Below are 6,724 nucleotides of genomic sequence, written 5' to 3'. Positions count from 1 at the left end.
ATGAACCGCAGCACCTAGCCCATATTTCTAAATAGTAATTCCTATTTTACTTTCTGTGTTTCCTGAAGTTAAATATGCCACTCCCTTTGCCCAACTTAGTGTTCTTTGTACCTGTTGCTAATTCTCGTCAAACTCCTTAATAGCCATTTTTACACATCCCCATAGGATGGTCGGTTCTCTTTCCCCCCTTGGTGTGGTTCCCTGGGGTCCCCCTGCCATATCTGGAAGAGCTGCCAGCTGTGGTCCTAGAATGTCCTCTGCCTGTCACCCGTGAGGTTTCCTGCTCTCTGGAGGTTCTTCCCTGCTTGCCTGGTTTGTTACGTGCTTCTGGTGCACACATCCTCCAGCGGTCGCATCAGGCTGGAGAGACAGTGCGACACGGGGCCTCCCGAGAAGGCCTCCCCTCTTCAGGCGAGATGGTTGCACTGTAGCCTGGTTGTTACCTGAAGAACCTCCCTTTGTCGTGCCCGGGAGCTTCCCTTTGCCTCTGTGGGGCCTGTGCGCTCTTTCTGGCAAGTGGCACGCATCCCCTGGTAGCACTATAGAGCAAGGCTGTGTGGGAGGGAAAATAGTTTCAGACCGTGAGAGACTGAAAATGCTGTCATTGACTCCGTTCAGACTTGTCTGATAGTTTGGGAGTAATTTCTAGGCAATTATTTGTCCATTCTTGTCCCCTTTCCCACCCTGCCGTGGAGAAGTGTGAAGGCATCCTGATTGGTGATCCTTCTTTGTGACTTCTGCAAACTTGTATAATCTTCTGTCTTTGTTCCTGGTGTTTTGAAAGTTCGCAGTGGGTTTCATGGGGACTTGGTAGACCTTTTGATCTGGAAACTCCTGTCTTTCAATTCTGGGGAGGTTTCTTTTTTTATTCATTCAATAAATATTGAGTGCCTGTTTCATGCTAAGCACTCTCGTTGATGTTGGAAACATAGTGAGCAAAAGAAAAGAATCCTGTGCCCATGAAACTGATGGTGTGAAAAATAATGTTCCCATGTCAGATGATGCTAGTGCTGTGCTGTGCTAGGCAAGTGCTGTGCTGAGGAGCAGCGGTGAGGGACTGGAGGTGGAGAGCATGGGAGGTGTGGGCGCAGTTTTAGAGTAGCCATGGCAGACACTCCCCCCAGCCCCAGAAGGAGGTGTGGAGTCAAGACTTGAAGGGAGCCAGGGTGCCATCCAGATGCCCACGGAGAGATGGCGCCAGGCAGAGGGAAGGACGGCTTGGTGGACTCAGTGTCCCGTGAGGAGGCCAGTCCAGCAGGGTGGAGGAAACAGCAGAAGTCCAGGTCAGGGATGGGGGGTCAGGTCAGGTGGGACCTTTTAGGTCATGGTAAGGACTGACCTTTACTCAGGGTGTCCAGCAAAGGAGTGTCATGATCAGACTTACATCGCATAGGGATCACTTGCCGAAGTGTTGAGATGAGACAATAGGGGAGGTGAGGGCAGGAGTGGGGGAGTCAAGTTGGCAGTTTCCAGGGAGCGATGGTAGAGCAGACCACGGTGGTAGTGGGGTGGTGAGAAGTGGGTTGGTTATGAGTACATTTGGCGGGAGAGCCCTTCAAATGGAAAATGTGGTGACAGATTGTATGTAGTGCGTACATGTGAAAAAGAGGAGTTAATGATGGCTGTCATTTACTGAGACTGTAATATACCAACTTGCTTCTGAGCTCTGTGCATGAACTAATTATTTGTATCCTCATAATAACTCAGTAAGCTAAGAGAAGCCCATTATTTACATTTTCAAGATAAGGAGACTGGGGCACAGAAAGGTCTAGTAAAGTGCTCAGGACCACCAGCTGCTAAGTGGTGGCGCAGCGTCTGAACGCAGGCGATCCAACGCGGAGCCCACGTTCTCGCCTGCAGACCCCTTGGCCCGTGTTTGCTCCGGCCCCGATTCTGGAACGCCCTGTGTGGATGGTGGCCCTTTTGAACCGGTCCTTGCGTAGGCTGCTGCTTCCCTCCTGTTTCCTACTCTCTCTCCTGCCTCTGGCCTCCTGCAGGTGCCTCCCACAGGCAGGACTGACCAGAAGTTTCCCTGGTTAAAAAGCAGGGTGGGAAGGGTGAAGAATACCCAGGATGGACAGATCTCTGAAATGAGAGAGACAACTACTGTATTTTAAAAGGAACAAAATTCTTTCTGCATGATTACGTAGCTTGAGAACCAAAGAGAATAGTCTGAACAACCAATAAGACAGTCCAGTAAAGTGGCCACACGGACATAATACATGAAAATCCATAGCTTCTGGACTACTCATTGTACTCCGGAAATGTGCCAAGAAAAATGTCCCATTCTTAGTAGCAGCCTAGAAATAAACTTAATAGTAACTAAGGAGCAGGACTTACGTGAAGAACTCGACCATACTATTGAAACAAAAAGAAAACTTGAACAAAAGTAGAGAGAAGCCATTTTCCCAAACAGGCTCCATCTCAAATTTGTGTTCATATTCCTGCCATATTCCCGCCATATAGAATATGATCAGTACGTATTTGCTGAGTAGCAAAACGGGTGGATAAATAAACTTTGCCTGGTATGTGTATGTAGAAACCTGTCCTTGATGTTTCTGTCCACCAGGAGTCAGGCTTCAGCCAGGGTAGAACCAGCCAATAGTTGAACTGTCTCCAGGGCTCCCACCTGGGACAGGTGACGAAACTCAGGCCAAGGCTGAATTTCAACATTTGTCATTAACCTGTCACATGAGTAAATAGTTTTAAAATAGAGCTTATTTATTTATGTGACTGCAAAAGTAATGTGTGAATACTCTGGTTTCTTTTCAGATGGTATAAACATTTCACCTTTTATAAAAGTGACATGTGACCATTGCAGAAAGGCACAAGAGTGAGCGTAAAAACCCACATAGAAAAAAATAATAATAATCAACTTTGCTGTTTCCTCTCAATGATAATCACTATAAAAACCTTGGTATCTACCCTTTGGGTTTTTCCAGTGAGAGTGTGTGTGTGTGTGTGTGTGTGGAAATTGGAAGTCTGCGTCGTCTGTTCTTATGGCTCGCACCTTCTCACCTCCCCACGTGACTGTCCATGCCCCACTCTTAGCGTGCACCTTCTCATTGCTTTGCACGCAACATGGGGGTGGTGTGGCCCGTGTGCCACAGACTGCCAACCTACCATCCGCGTGGGCTGGGATCCTAGGGACACCTGGGAACTGGACTGAGGAAGAGAAACGGGGAGCCCCAGTCCCTTCTCTGGGCCCACCAGCACCCTGCCCTGGGGCTCTTTCAGCTCTCCGCCCCAGAGTCTGCTGGGCTTTGAATAATCCTATTCATGCCACTTGTCCACCGAATGGCCCTGATCAAGGTTACCATCTTTGTTTTTCACTTTCCTCATCTGTAAAATGAGGAGCAAAATATTACTTAATCACAATGGGGATTCCATGATTTAAAATACACAATTGCTTAGATTAACGCCCGGCACATGGTCATGTCTCATAGAGTTAGTTATCACCATCACTCATTCTTCCCATCTCAGATCAAAGGTCACTTAGGAAAGTCTTGCCTAACCCCTCAGGCTGGGTCAGCTTCCCCACCCCAGCTGTGCACAGCCCCAGGCACTGTTGCTCACACGTGCGGGAGGCATTTCAGGGCCCTGGGAGTCGCTGGCTGGACACTGCTCTCTCCCTCTGGATTCCTCCAGGTGCCAGCCTGCATCCTCTTTCGCCTCCCTCTGAGGGGCAGGCTGAACTGGGAGGCCTCAGTTTTCTTGGCTTTAAAATGGGAATAACAATGGCAGCCGGGCCATTAAGAAACTTCCCATATGAAGGAGGACCACTTTCATATGGGAAGTTTCTTAATGAAAATCAAGTAAGATAAGGGAAAGTAGCAACTGTCAAGTGCTACGCAAAAGTAAGGCACTGTCAGGTTTTGACTATTTATGAAAGTTAAGAAATATGAGCAATCTGCAGAGGCCAGATGCTATAGAAGTCAGAATTTTTTCCTTAGCTTGCTTGATATTCCAACAGGAATGGCATGAACTCCGTGGAAAGGTCATAAATATGTCCTCTCCCTCCGTCTCTCCTGGCTCCTCTTCGGCACCTTCCTCCCTGGGGGAATAGCCCCGCTGCCCCATGTGCGGATGCACCTGCTGCTCTTTGCTGCTGGGCTGTGGTTTGTCCTCTCCGGGAGGTTTAAAATGCCCGTCTGCCCACCCCACCTGCCCAGTCCTTAGTAGGAAACAGGCTCCGTTGAGAAGCCAATTTCAGGAAATTTAAGATCTTCAAAGATCGTCACTGCCGCCCCGGCGATGGTGTGGAAATGATGCAATAGCAGAGGAGATGAGCCCTCAGGCCAGTTCATAGTAAGAACCTCTTTTCTGGTTTCCTCTGGCACCTGGGTTGTCACCATGACACAGAAGCGGGAAGAGAATAGAGGAGGTGTCACAACATGGAGACTTAGGAAATCTTTGTGAAAGTTTTCCCGACTCAGGCTTGAACTGGGAGTACTGTCGGGCCTCCAGGTGGACAACACGTCCATGATCGTGCAGGACAGCCAGCTCTGCCGTCTCGGCCGGCGCTGCTCCCGGTGCGGTTCCCGGGACATGGAAGCCAGCAGCACCCGGAGCTCGTGAGAAGTGGGGAACAGGAGGCCCAAGCTCAGCCCGAAATCAGAAATTCAATCAACATTTCTAGGGAATCTGTGTGAACAAAATCTCAAGAGATTTTTGTGCCCCCTAAATTTCAAGAAACTATATTCTAAGTTATTCTCAGACACTTTGGAGTCATAATGTCAGGGAAACACATCACGTGGTTCAGTAACAGTCAGATGATATCAGAATAGCGGACGGAGTTCCCTGGATTCTTCTCTCTTCTCGGGTGCCTCTCTGGGACTTTCCTTCTCTTTTATCTAGAAGCCAGAGACCCAGGGAGGGCTGGCTCCTCTCTCCGCAGTTGGAGCAAGTTCGCAAGGAGGAGGAAAGGGCAGGCTGCTCTAATGCCTGCCCCGGGCCACCTCCAGCTGCCAGCCAAAACTTGGTGGTCTCGAGGGCAAACCCGGTCCCCTCTCATCTCTTTGCTATTCCTCAACTGCAAGTCCCCTCCTACAAGGAAATGTCCAGGGCGCTCTGAGGCTGGTGCCCCTCACTGAGAAGGTCCCTAATGAACAGAGTTGTCAACGTCCAAAGCCCGCCGTGCTACTTACCTTGGCCCATGTGCTCCTCCTGGATTTGGGGCCCCACATTAGGGAAGAACCTCGTGGGACAGCCACATGTGGTGGCCTGCAGGGGCAGCTCCGGAGTGGTGCTGTGTCTGCAGGACCAAGGACACAGGGGAGCCCACCGGGGCAGCCAGTGGTCTTTGTGAACTGAGAAGCCAAGGCCTCAGAAGAAGAGGAGGTGGCGAGAGGAAGCTGGCCGGGCGTGATCTGGGCTCAGCAGCCAGGGAGCTCAGCACAGAGCCAAGACTTTGAATCCTGAGTGGAAGAAGCCACCTGAGGAGCCCTGCAGGGGTGAGGGTGGGAGAGAAGGGATCGGGCCCCAGTGACGTAGTGAGATTCCCTGGAATCTCAGTGAGCACCGAGGACGAATGTGTCCCCAGCAGTGCCATGCAGCTGCCGTCCCTCACCTCTCCCCCGCCGGCCAGGTGAGGTTCAGGTAAGTGACGCGCTCTTAGCACGGCTGCCAGCACACAAGCCGAAGCTCCTCAAGACAGCCAATTAGCAAGCCGGGCAGCAGGGATGAAGCCCAGGAATTAATTCACATGAATTCATGCAGACAAAGAAGTCGCCAGTTTGAACAGTAAGGGTCCTGTTTCAGCCATTGCCTGATTTCAGCCAAGGCAACCTGTCCCCTCATTCTGGTGCTCCATGCTGCTTTGGGGGGCTTCTGAAAGGAGAAGAGGAAAGAGCTGTTTTTGTCATTTTAAAATCAGACTCCACCGTGACTTCAAGCTTTCTTCAAATGAATTCCTCCTCTCCATCCAAATTTGTTTAAATGTCAGTTTCTTCTTTTTTTTTTTTTAGTTTCAAAAAGACACTTTTAAATAAATAGTTGTTAAGATTTAGAGATATATGTGTGAAATAGTGATTATAACTTCAAAATAAATAACAAATAAACGTAAAAGTCCCAGAAGGCTCTCGGTAGGGTTTTGATCCTTGCCCACGACGTGTTGCGATACGGACAGCTACTGCTGGGTTCCCGGTCATGCCTCCCTCCCCCTGGCAGTGGGTGGAAATGCATTTGCAGAGCTGTCTGGACAGCTACCGTGGGCATCTGTGTACGCACGACAGCCGTCTCTTTCCTCGGGGACATTCTGCTCCCTGCGCTCTAGGTATGTGACGTGAGGGCAGCTATGCACTTGTGGAGGTTCGGTCTGCCCAGCCCGGCCCGGGAAGGAACGCTGCTTCCATCGGCTTCCTTTGAAGTCCCTTCCCTGGGCCCCGGTCACTTGCACCAAGGGTAGGCTCTTGGCCCGAGCTCTGCCCTGGGACCACAGAGAGCAAGCCCGACTCCTCTGCGGCCATGATGCTCAGACCCGTAAAAACACGTTTCCCACCACGTGAAGAAGCCGGTATGAGGAGACAAGCCTGGTCCAGGGGGGAGACAGCAGCCAGGCACACTCGAGGCCCTAGTGACAGATGTTTCTGACACTGGCCACACCCTGCCTTTTCTGTGGTAGCTTAAAGCTTCCAAAAATTCCTCCCTTTATTTCCTCTTAATCCAGTTTAAATTGGGTTTTAATCACTTGCAACCCAGGGTCCCGACTCATCGACAGCAAGGG

Source organism: Eulemur rufifrons, chromosome 18 (genome assembly GCF_041146395.1).
Source record: "Eulemur rufifrons isolate Redbay chromosome 18, OSU_ERuf_1, whole genome shotgun sequence".
In the NCBI taxonomy this organism is placed as follows: Eukaryota; Metazoa; Chordata; class Mammalia; order Primates; family Lemuridae; genus Eulemur; species Eulemur rufifrons.
Note: the sequence above shows the minus strand (reverse complement) of the source record.